The sequence below is a fragment of the Delphinapterus leucas genome, chromosome 2 (genome assembly GCF_059928025.1).
Source record: "Delphinapterus leucas isolate spDelLeu-1000000601 "Yukka" chromosome 2, BTC_Dleu_Yukka2, whole genome shotgun sequence".
Taxonomy (NCBI): Eukaryota; Metazoa; Chordata; class Mammalia; order Artiodactyla; family Monodontidae; genus Delphinapterus; species Delphinapterus leucas.
This window is the reverse complement of record NC_143130.1, coordinates 173,367,928-173,384,846: the sequence shown is the minus strand read 5'-3', so window position 1 is coordinate 173,384,846 and position 16,919 is coordinate 173,367,928.

The window sequence follows — 16,919 nt, the reverse complement described above, 5'->3', positions numbered from 1 at the left end:
CTGTAAGAAAATCAAACCCGATTGTTAAAGGCAGTGATATTGATACATTGCAGCGTAAACCAGGAAAATAAAGCTCCATTTGGAAGGGGTGTATGGATTGGTATATTCTGACCAGGATTGATCGAAATATGTCCTTTGCTTTTTATTCCTCTCTTCTTTTGTAGGATGTTGTTTTGAGGCATACCCACCAAAATGGGGCTCCTGTTTCATAGAGCTTTAGTAATCATCTTTCTGAATAAGCATTCATTAAAAAAATTTGAAAACAGGGTTTGGGAGGCAGAAAATCGGATTTTAGGAAAGGATAGCAATAATTTGGAGGAAACTGAAACCTGTCACTTTGCTCTCTGACTTGCTGCTGCATCTCAGCCCTCTCTGTTAGGTTTGATTTTTGCAGATGGAGCCCAAGCCACAGTCTGGCAGTGGGAACCTCCTAGGTGAGGACCACCTAAGATTGCACTCGCCAGGGTTAACTTATGGAGAAGTACAGGCACCAAGAAAGGAGGCAGAAGGGAGGCGTGTGCCGCCGAGAGCCCAGCACTGCAGGACTCCGCAGGACCAAGGGGGTAAATAACACAGAGCAGCCTCCCCACACAGCTCCAGAGCTCTGACCCAAACCCTTCCTCATTCCCAACATCAAAACACACCCTCCCAGACCATGTGGGACCTGCCTGGGTGGGAGTTCAGTATCAACCTAGTATCAACCTGACTCAATGCAAATGTTAAGCAATGGAACGGAGCTGGTTATTCACCAGAGGGTCGATCTCTCCAGGCAATTATAGCTGCAGTGACAGGAACGCCCGTGGGTTCATTCTGGAAGACACACTGGCAGTTAGGTATAGCCCCCCAGAGGAGCCAGTGTGTGGGCTCATCCCCCCAAATTAATAGGATTTTCAGGCAGAAAGACTTTCTTCCACTCACATCCACATCAGCAGAATGAAAGCACACAGTGCAACCTTGACTGTTTGCCCATCTGAGGGCAGACGGATGGCTAAAAGGAAAGGAGGTCCAGTTTAATAGTGTGTTACTCTAACCTCGCCCAGACACGGGAGAGGTTGGAAAAGCACCAGTAATCACCATAAAGTCATTAGCTTACGACCATCTCTGCCCAGAGTGAAGGGGGAACACAGGGATGTGCAAGGCAGTTGTTTTTTGTGCAACCCGGGTGGATAGAGGGGGTAAGTACACCCTGAGATATGCAGGTTTCATCTGCAGCGAGTCTCTGGGCTTTTTATTCAGCTGTGCACTGACGCGGCTGTAAACCCGCAAGCACAGACATGGTGATTGAAGCCAGGCTTCCCTGCATCATCCTGCACAGAAGACTCGCTGCGTCTCGGTCTCCGTTGTGGAGGTTTCCCATATTTCAGACGCCTCAGCCCTCCTGTAAATAAGGGGTTAATTGTGATTTCTTTCAGACCAGTGGAAACAGGAAGCTGAGCCTTCTGAAGAGTCACTTGCAAGTGCGGCAGAGCACAGAGGGAGGGGCAAACTTTATGAGATCCAACTTTACTGCTTTTACCGAGCCATGTGTTGTGCGCGCACGCGCACGCACGCTTGCGTGTGTTTAAAAAATACATCAGGTACAAATGTTGGAAAGTCCTGGCGCATGTTAATTAACAAAGCCACTTAGGACAAGTGCAAATCATGCACTCAGCGATTTGCACAGCCCAGTGTCTTCCTGACATCCAGCTCGGTTTGTTTAGTGTAATAGTCAAAACATTTTTTCTTCTCTCGGGTCCTGTTGATCCGTAGTATAATTTGAATTCTCAAGCTGTTATCCATACATCATTCCCAATAGCATCCAAATGAAAGGAAACAATTTCATATTCTATAATTAAGCAATCCTGAGCGTGCAACAGGCAGGAAGGGTTATGGGGGACGAGGTGGATGGGTGGGGAGCCGGTAGAGGCAGAGGTCTGAGGACCAAGCCCACCAGCCCTGCCTGAGCAGGCAACTCAGCAGCCGTACCTAAAAGACTCTCTTCACCTACAAACTCTCCATATTCAGACATGTAGCCCCCACTCTCACTGCTTCCCGTTTTTAAAAATGGAATTTTTCTTTCTGGAAAATTCCAGCATGTTGGACAGATTTATTCCAGTGGGAATCCTTTGCTCCCCATTCAAAAAGAAACCACTTCTGGGGTGCACAGAGCCGTCCAATACGCTATACTATGCAAGGCTAGGCTGGTTCCTTTCTTCTAATTTTTTCCCCTAACAGGAGAGGGTTTGAAGAATTGCTTCTACCATGGATACCAGAGAAGGGAATTTTAAGTAGGCAGAATGTAATCACCCAAATTGGAATTCAGCCAGGACACTGCCAGGGCAATTACTCCTCCTCTCATGCTAAATACCAGGGGAGCGTAAATGACCCAAGTGGCACAGACCCGTGGTTCTGCGTTCCCATCCGAGCGGCGGGGCTCCTGGGGCAGCGAGCCCCAGGGCTTACCTCGGACAGACAACGGCCCCTCCCCATCATCTCTGACTCACCACCCCCATCCCGCATGTGCCCCACACCAGGTTTCTGTAATTCAGCGGGTTTAAAGCTGACATCAGAAATGAATTTTTTAAACAACAGCTCCCCCTGACACGTCCTCGAAGAGTCTTCCCTCTCCCAGCCCCCGCCCTTCCATTGCTAGATGAGATCTGATCACTGTCCTGCATCTCACAGCCTCTCAGCGACTCTGGGGAAGCTGCTTCTCTTATCCCCACTTCCTTAGCCCCAAACTGAGCATCAAAGAAGTTGTGACCTGCTCAAGGTCACAAACTTGGGTCTCCAGCATTGTCTGACCTCAGACCCCACCTCTGTCTTTAAAGGAAACCCCTGAACTAGAATCCCGGTGAGACCTGGCTCTGCTTATGCTTCCTTGTGGAGCAGATTTCTCTTTCAAGGCAGGCGTTTATTTTTTTAAATAGGTTTTTAGTATTATACGTAGGACTGTAATGAACACCCTTGGTATATTCGCCTTTGCACACTTCTATGATCGTAATCAGGGAATTTATTTAGGAGTTAAAATACTCTCCTAGCCATGGCATTGTTGGTTCAAAGGGAATGCACATTTTTAAAAACGTTGTAGATGATCAAATTGCCCTCGGGAAAGATTCACAGGCTCGCCGGCAATGCATGAGCGTGCTCCTGATGGGATGGTTATTGGAAATCTTATTGTCTACACATTCATGTAGATTTCATGTTGATTACAGATACGATATTGTGCATATTTTCCGTTACCACCTTCCCTAAGGACCCCCCAGCCCTGGAAACTCTTTCAGTGACCGGGACACTCCCTCAGTCCCTGACTTTCACGGCTGTGTATCATTTGGGTTTTTCTATGAATCTGTTGTTTCCTTGGGTTGGAAAGTGAGCTCGCTGGGGTCAGGAACTGAGTTTTATTCATCTCTGTAACCCCAACACCAAGCACAGGGCCTCACACATAGAATACGGCCCCATGAATGCTTGTGCTGGTAGGTTTGTAAAGCCCACGATTACTTGGATGGAGAACACACTCGTGCTGGATGGAAGATGAGGTGGAGTGTGGAAAACACACAGGATTTGGAGTCAGGCCCGTGAGTTTCCGATCCCGACCCCATTAGGAGCTGCACATGTGGCTTTGAGCAAAATCATTTAGATTCACACGTGAAATGGAACCAACAGTACCCACCTTGCCGAGTTGCTGTCAGCCTTTAACAGAAACCGTGGTGAATACATAACCCTGTGATTTTTAGTTTTCCGGTTCCTATTCATGGGAGTCCAGTGGCTCCAAGGGGTGGCATCAGGTTCTTAACAAAATTCTCACTAACCAGCAGCCACATGAGAAAAGTGAGGCAAATACGGCGAGTTTTTCTTAAAGCAAAATCCATTCAATTTGAAGGACTGTCCTTAGACATAATGTTATTTCTACTGTTTTTTGCTGCTAAAACACTTTTGTTTATAACATGATGGTGACAGTACATGGGAAGGTGTTTTATTCTTTCTACACTTTTGAGTTGACAAAATTCAAAAGGTAGTGACTCTCTGTAAGTCCCCTGGACCTCAAATTTGTTTCATGTTTTTCTGGTTCATAAACATATAAAGGGCTTAGAACAAGGGTGATTCTGGAGCTTCGTTCAGATCTCTGATCAAACACGGCAGCTCTCTACCTGGATGGAGGGAGAGAGAAAGAAGAATTGGGGGCAAAAATGCAGACAGCTCACCCCCTTTTTTTTGTTTTTGGCTGCACTGCGCAGCTTGCGGGATCTTAGTTGCCTGACCAGGGATCCAACCCATGCCCCCTGCAGTGGAAGCACAGATCCCTAACTATTGGGCCGCCAGGAAAGTCCCTGCTCACCCTTAATTTTGAGTAATAGAAAGAAGAAAATGAGTCTCTTTTTTCAGACTTAAAATATGAGAATTTCGCTGTCTCCATGTTGGTCCCTTTGAGGCGGTGACTTGGGAGAGCTCAACCCACCCCCATGCCACATTCCTAAGTCCCTTCTGTCTTGCACCCCTCCTGGCTTTGTCAACACCCATCCCCTTCACTCCAAATGGTTTCTCCAGCTTTTCATCATCCAGCTTATGAGCCGTTCCAGTCCCCTATGGCTCGTGACCGTTTCTAAACATCAAATCTACCCATAAAGAATGGAGATTTGCCAAGGTCCGGGAGCTTCAAAGAAGGAACTCAAGCCTCTGAAATGCCGACCCAGCTACATTACATTTTATGACCTGATGGGCCCGTGCTTTTTAATGCATGGTCTTAATATCTTGGTTGGTGCCGTGGCTGCTTGTCTAAGAGACTCCAGACCCCAGCCCCACTTGGCCTCATGCCTCAGGCCATGATGCATGAGGTAAAGGCTGGAGGAAGAAGCAAGAGTAGAAACGGCCCTTGAAAGAGGTGAATTATTAAGACTTGCTCAGAGAAGCATCTAGGAGACCATGCTGCCCTTAAAGAGGGTCTTTCTGTGGCCAGGGTTTGAGGAACAGCCCCAAAGGCCGTGCCTTCGAAGGCTTTCAGAACCAAAGGTCCTCAGAGCACTCAGGGTGTGAGAAAAGGTGCTTTATCTGCTCAGAGGGCATGGAGCAGGTGGGGGTAGGCAGGAGGGGGCGACACTAGTGTGTAAGGCAATCATGTGAGGGGTCTTGTCGTTAAATGGCAGCTCCCCCAAAGCTATGTTTATTTCCTAACGCCTGGTGCCTGGAAATGTGACCTTATTTGGAAAAAGCATCTTTGCAGACAAACTTAAGTAAAGCATCTCAAGATGAAATCATCCTATGTTATCCAATGGGCCCTAAATCCCATGACAAGTCCTTATAAAGGACACACAGAGAAGACGCGTACAGAGATAGAGGAGAAGGCCATGTGAAGACAGAGGCAGAGATTACAGTGATGCTGCCACAAGCCAAGGAGTGCCAGGAGTCTCTAGAAGCTGGAAGAGGCCAGCTCGGATTCTTCCCTAGAGCCTTCAGTGGGAGCATAGCACTGCTGACACCTTGATTTCAGACTTCTGACCTCCAGAACTGTGAGAGAATACACTTCTTTTCCCCCAGGGAACTAATATAAGTCTCTCTGGGCAGAAGACAGCTGTTGTCATTTTAGGAGACCAGGGTTGTCCCTGGTGGTGCCTGGGAGGGAGAGTCAGAGATGGGAGCACAGAGAGAGTGATGCGGTCACTGGTAGCATCCCAACATCAGGGAAATGTCCCCACATCTGAGCAGCTGTAGGATGTTTCAGGAATCTTTTTACCTTTTTAAGACAGGGACATTCCTTTTCAAAAATATTTATTTATTTATTATCTATTTGGTTGCATTGGGTCTTAGTTGTGGTAGGCGGGCTCCTTAGTTGCCGCATGCATGTGGGATCTAGTTGCCGGACCAGGGATCGAAACTGGGCTCCCTGCATTGGGAGCATGGCGTCTTAACCACTGCGCCACCAGGAAAATCCCTGTTTCAGGAATCTTGAAGGGGCTCTGGAAGAAGAACAGAGAAACAGGAAAGAGAGATGAACTAAACGTGAGAGATGGAATATGTGCACACAGGTGTGTAAGCAGAAATCATTATAACATGGCTTCTGATGGTGAAAAATTGGAAACACACTCAATGTCCAATGCTAGGGGACTGAAAAAAATCTTTTCTACCGTTGAAATGATTGTGTAGATTTGTGGTAGCTGCTATGGACAAGATTCCACGACATATATCAGAATGAAAAAAGTCAGTTACAAACAGTAACAGTAGGTATAGTGTGATCCCACGCCTGGATTATCTAAGTGTGTATTCTACTTAAAAAAGAAAAGCTACTGAGTGGGATTATCAGCAGATGGGGGAATGATGGGCAACTTTTTTATTGTTTTTTCTCTTTTTCCACCGTTTCTCATTTTTTTCTACAATGGGATTTATGATTGCATGATATTTTAAGGCTTGGTTTTTATAAGGTCCCTTGGTGGAATTGAAATATACTCTTCTAAAGTGAAGTCCTTAATACGAAATCATCGGCAAAGTTATCTGCCTGCCTTAAAAAAGCCTTCAATACCCCTGGAGGGGATGTGAATTACTTCAGTGCTTTCAGAGAACAATCTGGACAGGCAGCATCTATTAAAGTTGAAACTGCACATACCCTTCGATCCAGCAATTTCCCTCCCGGGCATCTATCTTAGAAAAGTTCTCAAACACCCACACAGGTAGCTTGTAGAAGGTATACGTTGAATCATCGCTTATAAGAGCAAAAATGTGGAAGTGAGCTAAATGTTCATAACAGGAGGAGAGTTCCAAAAGGATGTGCATTTTTCTTGCGGAATACTACGTAACCATCAGAAAGAATGAGGCAGATTTCTCTGTGGTGACATAGAAAGATTTCTAAGATGTAGTTAAGGGAGAAACAAAAGCAAGTTGCAGATGAATGGATAAAGATGCGGCATATATATACAATGGAATACTACTCAGCCATAAAAAAGAATGAAATGATGCCATTTGCAGCAACATGGATGGACCTAGAGATGATCATGCTAACTGAAGTACGTCAGACAGAGAAAGACAAGTAGCACATGATATCACTTATACGTGGAATCTAAAATAAGACACAAATGAACCTACCTGCAAAACAGAAACAAACTCACAGACATAGAGACAGACTTGTAGTTGCCAAGGGGGAGGGGGATTGGGAGTTTGGGATTAGCAGATGCAAACTAGTATATATAGGATGGATAAACAACAAGGTTCTACTCTATAGCACAGGGAACTATATTCAATACCCTGTGATAAGCCATGGAAAACAATATTAAAAAGAAGGTATACATATATATATATATAACTGAATCACTTTGCTGTACAGCAGAAATTAACACAATGTTGTAAATCAACTGTACTTCAATTTTAAAAAAGCAAATTGCAGAGCAATTTGTACGGCATGAGTTTGTTTATGGAAAAAAAAACGCCAACCAGCATTTGTACAAATACATAGATGTACATACTTGTCTGGCCAAAGGGATGGAAAGGGGTGTCAAACCCCCTCTCTGCCTGCTTCTTGTAAGGACCCTGGTGGTTACATTTAGAGCCCGCTGGATCATTCAGGATGCTCCCCATAGCGAGATCCTTAATCACATCTGCATCTTGCTTCGGATGTCACACTGTGTGTAGTCAGCAGGAGGGAGGTGGCACTGGAAGGTGAGTGACAGTGGCAAGGGGACTTTTGCTCTAAGTATGTATTGTTTGAATAATATACATTAAGAATACAGCCATGGTTTGTTTACTAAAATAAATAAGCTGAATAAATAAAGAAACCAGAAAGCTTTCATGCACTGAAGTTGAGCCCAGGGCCTCGGGCAGGTGCCCTGTCCCTCAGTCCTCTGTGACCACGTGAGCACACCTCACGTTCTCTCTGTGATTCTCCGTCTCCCCACCTGTCCCGCCAGGGTATTGGACACAGCAACGTCAGAAGGTCCTTTCAGCTCCAAGAGTCCCGAATTCTGTTTGCAGTGACAAAAGAGATTATTTTCCCTTCCACTGGATGAACCTTGAAGGCCACGGCTTTGGGGCCCAACAAGTTGCTCTGTTTGCAAAGTGAGAAAAAAAAAAATCAGAACTTCTCCCCATGAAACTTCCAGAACCCACTCAAACCCCGAGCCCCTGCAGAAAGAACGCTGCTGACCTCCAGCAGACTTTTAAAATAGTGAATGTGAGAAAAGATTTTCCAAGACTTTGGGAGGGATTTTTTAGTACTTTGCTCTGTAATAACCAGGAGGTGTTTAATAAACATGATATCAGCAGTTGCTAAGAGAATCTGATTTGCGTAGGGAGGCGATGCCGAGCAACTGCACATCGGCGTTGTGCCCTTTTCTTTGACTGTGAATCTCAATATTCTGATGGAAGGAATTGGGCCGAACTTTATAATCAGCTTACAGCATGGGTAGCTGTATTGTAAGTGTTTCTCAAATTACATAGGAAATCTTGTATTCTCCTTAGGCAAATAAGAGGCCCACATCATAAGCTTTCATTGTCATACAGGTCAAAGGGTAAAATATTTTCCAAACTATTCTGATTAGTGAAATCGTATATGACTGAAGCAGGGGCTGGGGCCACAGTCCCAGCACCTGAGGACAGCTCAGAAAGCATCCAACAAATAAATTGGCATTAGGGAAAATCTCATTATGGAAAAAAATTTTAATTTTTCTACATTTGTGTTGAAGAGATCACCAGGAAGCACAGATCCCTGGGTCTAAGGAGCTTCTCTCCAAAATGAGTTTGAACTAAATTCCAGAAAATGTGAGGCAGGGAAGAAGTCTTGTTTCATTGGCTGAGAGGGAAATCAGAGCAGATGGGAAAGACCAGTTTCCCAGATACACACGTAGGACACAGGCCGAGACTTTGAGAACTTCTCACTTTGCTAAGGCTGCCCATCAGAGCAAAACTGTAGAGTGATTCCTGAACTGTAAGTCTGAAATTCCTCTCCAAAGGGGCAGCCACAGATAGGATCCCAGAGGGAACAAAATCATCTTTTTGAACCATTCTCACAGTTCATAATTAATACGCGATGGATCTGAAACAAAGGAGCCTGCTTTTTTGGTGCCCTTTTAAAATCTCTCTGTCACTTGGCTTTCTCACTCTGCAGAAATCAGCCATAAGTGACTTCAGATCAACTGTTCTTAGTTAAGGTTTGTGATGGAACAGGGGACAAGTTGGATCATCCCAGGTGTCATGCACATCCTGGGAAATTCAAAATATTCTCAACAACAACAAAATAGATAGACATAGATAGATAGATAGATATGATAGATGATAGCTATGATAGATGATAGATATGATAGATGATTGATAGATATGATTGATAGAAGATAGATATGATAGATAGATAGATAGATAGACATTAGATAGATGACAGGTAGATAGATAGATAAGGACACATATAGATATAAGTATAGATATAGATATCTCCTCTTTCTGTGTCCTTTTGTCGATCTTCAAGTGTCCATTTCTTGCCTTTTTCACCTCAAAATAGGCACTTTTCCCCACATCAATCCCAGTTGGCCTTGGCGCTGCGGCCCCTGGTTGGTATTTGTGTGTAAATTTACATGAGAGAGAGAGAGAGAGAGAGAGAGAGAGAGTCCCCGCTCACTTGCGGTGCTCTCCGGGAGCACTGAAGCCATTCATTCTTTCCGTTCATTCAACAGATCTTTATCGATCACCTAATGTATGCCAGGCAATGTGCTGGGCACTGAAGATACAAAAGTGACTGGGACAGAAAGGATATGGTTTCATGAAGCAAGACAATAACAAAATAAGAAACTAAGTATGAATTGGGATGATAGCTGAAAGTAAGCAGCGTTAAGAGAAACAACAGCAGAGGACCAGCCATGATCTGGGAAGGTCTCTCGGCGACTTGGAGGTCAAGGACTTTGTCCTGCAGAGATGGGGTGAGAGTGCTCTGGTGAAACACACAGCAAGGATGCAAAGCAGGTAACATGCAGTCTGATGCCTCCTGTTGCCTGGGGCTTTGGGGTTTAAAGAGAGTGGGGGCTGTGCATAGTCTCCCTGTATCCTTTCTAAACCCTGGAGCTCAGGTGAGCAAAGCAGACAAGAGTGTATTGTACCCCTTTTACAGATGAGGAAAATGAGGCTCAGAGGGGTACAGACCTGCTGAAGCTCACTCGGGGATTGAGCAGTGGCTCCGCCCCGAGTCATACCACTGCTCTGCCCCCACCACAGATGTTAAAGCCTCCCAATGTGTTCTGGTTTATCCCTGAGATGACCATGACCAGGTGTTATCCCAGAGAAGGGTCGCCCTCAGAACTCATAGGTACATTTGTGGGAAGTAGAAAAAGAGGACCCCTTCTCTGGGCAGATCCAGCTCAGCTTTACCAGCTGAACACAAGATGGATGTCAGCCTGTCTCACCGGCCCACCCCCGCCCCCAACCTGCCTGGGTACCCTTGTGCAGTGAACAGCCTGCACCACTGTACATGGCAGCCCTGGACAGGAAGGTCCCTTCTGACATCTGAACCGTACTGCCCTTACTTCCTGCTCCTTTCACCACATGACGCCACCTGCCCTTCCCACCTGCTTCTCACCCCATCTTCCACAAGCTCCACACACACCAGGCTCCTCCGTGTCGTTGGACCTCTGAAAAAGTTGTTTCTCTTGCCTCTTCTGACTTCTGGCTTCCTCTCAGCCTCTTAATTTTCTTGATTCGCATCTGAGACACCTGTCCCTTCCTCTGTGACGCCTCCCTGACTCCCCTCTTCCAAAAGCCCTTTCACAGATCCCCGCATAGCCTCTCTGACTCTCCTCTCTTCCAGTCTCCACTCAGCCATCAGAGTAATCTTTAAGAGATGCAAATCACAGCATATCACTCTCTTGCCTAAAAACCATTCCAAAGCTTCCCACAGTTCTTAGGACACAGACAAATCCTCACGTGGCCTCCAAGACTTGCCCCGCATCCTCACCTGATGCCACTCTCTCACCTCTCCTGGCCTTTGTCTCGTTTCTTGAATTCACAACTTCTTCCCACCCCCAGGACCTTTGCACATGCTGTTCCCTTTAAATTGTGGTCTTTCCTGTTTTACTCTCTCCTAATAATAGCTAACATTTAGTTAGGAATGTATGTTCCAGACCCCGATCTAAAATCTTTCTGTGTATTTCCTCATTTAATCCCCACAGTGACCCCATGAGGGAAATACTATTAGGATTCTCACTTTAAAGACCCAGATGGGGAGGCGCCAGAGGCTGCACACTTTGCCCAGAGACACACAGCTAATTAGAGCGAGGATGGTAATGCAGGTCAGTGTGACTTCAGAGTCCACAGACAGGCAACATACTGGTGCTGTGGGGAAGCTTTCTATTTACAATAGACCATGCACGGCCTTGCCTTGCTTTTCTAGGTGCGGCCCTGAGATAAAGTACCGCAAACAAACTTCGTATGTTCAGTAAATGTTGAACGTGCAAATCCAAGAGCCGGAAATAGCTGGGGAACAGCCCAGAAGCATTCTTGATGCATCCTCTTCTTCTACACACAGGAACTGGGATGTGAATGGTCACTGCATTGGTTTCCTACAGCTGCTGTAACAAATTACCACAAAATTGGTGGCTTAAGGCAACGTATTAGTCACTTACCGTTCCAGAGGTCAGAAGTCCAAAGTCGAGTTTCATGGGCAGATATCAACGTGCCGGCAGGGCTGAGCTCCCTCCAGAGGCTCCAGGGGAGAGTCCACAGTCTGGTCTTTTCCAGCTCCTAGAGCTGCCTTGCTTGCATTCCTTAGCTCCTGGCCCCTTCCTCCGTCTTCCAAGCCAGCAATGTAGCATCTTGCTTTAGTCATCACATTGCCTTCTTCTGCGTCAAATCCACCCCTGCCTCCCTCTATGAGGACCCTCGTGATTACAGGAAGGACCCACCTGGAGCCTCTCCCCATCTCAGAGTCCTTAACTTGATCACCTCTACAACATACACTTTGCCATGTAAGCTGACATGTCCACTGATTCCAGGGATTCAGGCCTAGATACCTTTGGCGGCCATTATTCAGCCTATCACAATCTCAAGAGGTGAAAACAAAGACCTAGTAGTCATCTTCTGAGCCTGACGGTTGGAGCCTCCTATGCCTGCTCCCATCTGATCTTGGAACCGCGCTATTAGATGGCTGCTGTTAGCATCACCCACCTTTCTCAAAAGAGAAGACCAGGGCTTCCCTGGTGGCGCAGTGGTTGAGAGTCCGCCTGCCGATGCAGGGGACACGGGTTCGTGCCCCGGTCTGGGAAGATCCCACATGCCGCGGAGCGGCTGGGCCCGTGAGCGATGGCCGCTGAGCCTGCGCATCCGGAGCCTGTGCTCCTCAACGGGAGAGGCCACAGCAGTGAGAGGCCCGCGTACCGCAAAAAAAAAAAAAGAGAAGACCAGGGCTTAGTAAGTATCAGAACCAGGTTTCAAACCCAGGTCTGTGGGACCCAGAGCTACCTGTGCAACAAACCACATAGTGCCTCCAAGGTCAACAGTCACCCCAGGAGTACAGGCAACAGAGGGTGACGCTTCAGAGTGAGTGTGGCCAGGCATCTTCGTGGAAAACCTCATAAATGGCTCCAGACACATGTGCCCTGGCCTTCTCGGCGTCGGTGGTGACCCCTCCGAATGGACCCTGGCCACCAGCCCGGCCCTGGCCCGCATCATATTCACGCAGGGCCCACAGCTTTATGGCTTCACACCCCCCAGGCCTCCGTTACCGTCAGCTACTCCGACACCCGAGAGCTGCACTTCATTAACGTGTTATTTACATTATTACCTTATTCTGGAAGTTGGTGTTTATGATTTGCTACTTTATATAATGGGCTTCTAATGCACACACTGCTAAATAATTTAACAATGTTTTACCACTGCCCCTCAGGAGCCCAGTTCCTTCATGCAGCTAACTAGACCAACGGTTTAAGTACAGCCCCCACGAGTTCCTTTTCTGTGGCGCGTCCTAGCGTAGTGGGCGTCACTGAGAGGCGTGCTGGGACCGGAACAAGCAGGGTGTCCAGGACCTAAAACATGGGGATGCTACCCCCTCCCCTCCATCTGGAGGGCAGAGGACATGTTGGGGTGGCTGAATAAAAGCCCCAAAGATATTCACATCCGTATCCCCCAAACCTGTGTATTTGTCACCTTGCATGGCAAAAAGGACTTTGCAGATGTGATTGAGTTAAGGACCCTTGAGATGGAGAGATGATCCTGGATTATTCAGGCAGGCCCTCAATGTAATCACAAGTGTCCTTGTAGAGGGAGGCAGGAGGGTCAAGGGAGAGAGAGAGGAAAAGGTGATGTGATGACAGAGCAGAGAGGTCTGAAAATGTTACATGTCTGACTTTGAAGAATGAAGAAGGGGCAACAAGCCAAGGGACTCAGGCTGCCTCTAGAAGCTGTGAAAGGCAGGAAATTATTCTCCCTACAGCCTCCAAAAGGAACCTGCCCTGCTGACCCCTTGACTTTCCCCCTGTGCCCAGCTGCTGACTTCCAGAACTGTAAGAGAATTAATGTGTGTTGTTTAAAGCCATTACATCTGTGGTCGTTTGTGATAGCAGCCGCGGGCAGCTCATACATCATGTCATACATGGGCTTCCACCTAACACAGGGCTTGGCACATGGCAGCAAAGGCTGCTGAAGCAACGAGATGGGCTCAGGCAGGGGAGACACGAGGGGAGGGTTGGTGGGAACCCAGTGACCCATGAGTGTGGACACAGCATCCCGTCTCATGGAGACCAGCCTGGCAAAATCCAGGCTAGATTCCTAAGACTTGGCCAGATGGGGTTGGCAGGCACATGGAACCCACAGAAAATCCAGATCGCCACCGCGATTCTCCTGCCAAGCTTTTGGCTGGGGAAATGGACAGCCACTTGCTCATAGACTCACATGCTTTAGAGACATCAAAGTCCCCATGCCCACCAGACTCTGTGTTAGGCAGAGCAGGTTTCATAACCCCCCTGACAGAGAAGGAAGGAGAGGCTGGGAGAGGTGAGAAGACTGCTAGTGAGAGTTGACCCAGCCCAGGCGGGGAGCTGGCACTCCTAGCCTCCCTCAATCCCTTGTGACACAGAGCTGGGATGTGCCGCGCTCTGGGTTCGTTTCTCTCCTCTCGCAGGGGTTCTAATCCACCCTGTCAGGCAGCAGGATAAAAGGAGTCAAAGTCAAGCGTCCAAACCATTCACCAGTTTGATAACCGGCTCCTGAATAATCAATTTCTCTTACATATGAGCTATGGGTTGGGGGGCAAATGCCTTTTCCTTTCCCATCTAGTATCTGGTCTCTCTTCAGCCAGCCGGTCACCAGCCATCATTGAGTACCTCCCCCAGGCATCCGGGAAGTACTCCATCCAGTAGAAAATCAAACATGCAAGGGTCAAGTTCCTGGCCCTGGGAACCTGGCATCTGCAGGCTGAGCTGACCAAGGGCCAGGAAAGCCAGGATCCAGGAATTTGGGGTCACTCTCTTCTCTAATCCCTTGGTTCATGGGTTGTTTGGGGGGACGGACAGAAGGAGAAAACCTTACAGCAGACGTGACCCATAAAGAAATGAGCCAGGGCTCACGATGGTGACACAGTAGGTCAGAGAAGAGCTTCCTCTTCACTAATGGGATTTTCCTGTGAAAGTTACATTCCTAAATGCATCTCTGACAGCCCTGCGGGAGCCTGTGTTCCAACTACAGGGCAAGAACACCACTCTCCTCCAGGAGGTCGCTGGTGTGGCATGTGATTGTCGAGTTGTTAAGGTTAGATTGTGGGCTGACATCCATCCCCTGCTTTGTTAGTTCATCCCACAAATATGCCTTGAGAATTGAATCATGTTCTCATGTGTGAGAACCAGGCAAGGCTGAGACAAGTACCCCTGGCCATCAGGGAGCTCAGACCCTACTTGGGGGAAACTGACATCCGCAGAAGCTGCAGGATGGGAGTTCAATGCCAGGGAAGCTCAAAGGGCAGGGAGTGGGGCAAGAAGAGGACCCACCCAGCTGGAGAGGCTTCCTGGAAATGAGACCCCTCGTCCCATTCCTCAAAGACAAGTAGGGGCTCATCAGGCCAAGACGGTGGGGAGGTTGCTTTGCATTCACACTCAGTTACCTGGAAGGAATCCTTCCTGGCTGAATAAATGGACAACTTGCAACTTTAGACACCAGGGGAAGCCTTTAAGTTGCCACGTGGTTTGGGCAAGACCTGGCTCTTTCGACAAGAGCCAGGGTTTTTTGAGCCCATGCTAGTGACGAGCCTTGACTGGACTTTGGGGACATGGCAATGGCCAAGGTACCTCAACCCCGACAAGAGTGTAATGTGGTGGGAGGGCAGACCCACAGGCAGACAGGCACCTCACCCTCTAAGTACTCACAGTGGACACGTGCTGTTCCACTGTCCGTGTTTCTCCTCCCAGGAGGACATCTGTGCCCAAGGCTGGGTCAGATTTTACAAGAGGAAGAGCTCTCAGGAGACCATCATGGCAGACGATGGTGGCAGGAATTAGCCTCACAGACCCCAAGGGGATGGTGACTCCCAGGTTCTAAGTTGGGGCTACTTGGTCATATGCTGTGTTTCCTCAAGAGATTCCCCCACTACACCTCCACCTTGTTCAAGCCTCACCGATTTCTCTTTTTAATACCAAAACAATAATAATAATTACTACCATCACAGTTATTGAAACTAGTAACCCTTACTAAATGCTAATTTTGTGGCAGGTGCCATGCTGAGGACTTTATCTCACTGAATCCTCACCCAGCCTTGGAAGACAAGTAAAACATTATCTCCATTTTACAGAAGAAGCAAGTGAGTCTCAGAGAATTTAACCATCTGACTCAGAGTCGACCTCTAGTGTCTGAATCTGGACTCAAAGCCAGATCTGTCCGGGGTGTTCACGAGGCTTAGTCAAGTCATGGCCCAAAGACCTCATGCAACAGAATTGCCTGGACTGCCTATTAAAAATACAGGTTCCTGGGCCCAGCCTCAGACCTAAAGAATCATAATCTGGGGTTTCAGAAATGGGAAGCATCCATTTTTGCCTGAAACACTCCCCATCCTCCCACCCTGCCATCCTGAGGCACACTGAAGTCTGAGGGCCACTTTGCTTCTGTCTATAAGCAAGTCATCTCCTTCATTATGAATTCACATCACCCATCACATAGGAGGACACTACCCCTAACCCCACTCCTGCCCTGCATCACCACTGAAGGGAGTGTTGGGTGATTCTTATTCTAGAAGAGGGGCCAGGTTTTGCATTAAGCAGTCCACGTGTGTAATCACCAGGATGGTCTAATTTCTACTGCTGTATACAAGCAACCTGGACATCTCAGCTGGTTAACAGAATACATTTATCTCCCACTCAGGCTCTATGTCCCCCCGCAGGGCACTCTGCTTCACACAGTCACTCAAGGATCCAGGCTGACGCAGCTGCACCATCTTGCAGCCACACCACGTACATCTGTGGCCTCTCAGTCACGGTGGCGAGGATGGAAAGTGTGGAGGGTCTCCCCACCAGCCATTTATGCTTCAGGCAGGAAGTGATACATGTCACTTCCTCTCACAGCCTATTGGCCAGAACAGGTCATGTGGCCTCTCCAGCCACAGGAATCAGGAAGTGGGGTCTTTCCATGTGGCCAGAGGGGATGGAGAGCCGGAGAAGGGCAGGTCCACTCAAGTTGTTCCTCTTGTGAATAGCAGCGAGTTCACAGATGTGTGATCATGGATAACCTCTGTCCTCAGAAAGGCGACCCTCAGGAGAGGCACGTGAAGGAGCCTCACTTGTTCCCTGTGGGCCAGAAAGAGTGGATTTCAGGGCAGAAGAGACTGAATAAGGTAGGGCAGTGCCTGGGAAGGAAGACTGAGCCTGGGCGTGTTTCCCTCCTGCTGCTGCTGTTCACTCCATGGACCTTGGCTGAGTCACTTTAGCTCCTGAGCCCACTCTCCTCACCTCCAGGGCAGGGGCGGGCTGCAGGTTTGGGAGGCCTGGCAGCTCTGACGTCCC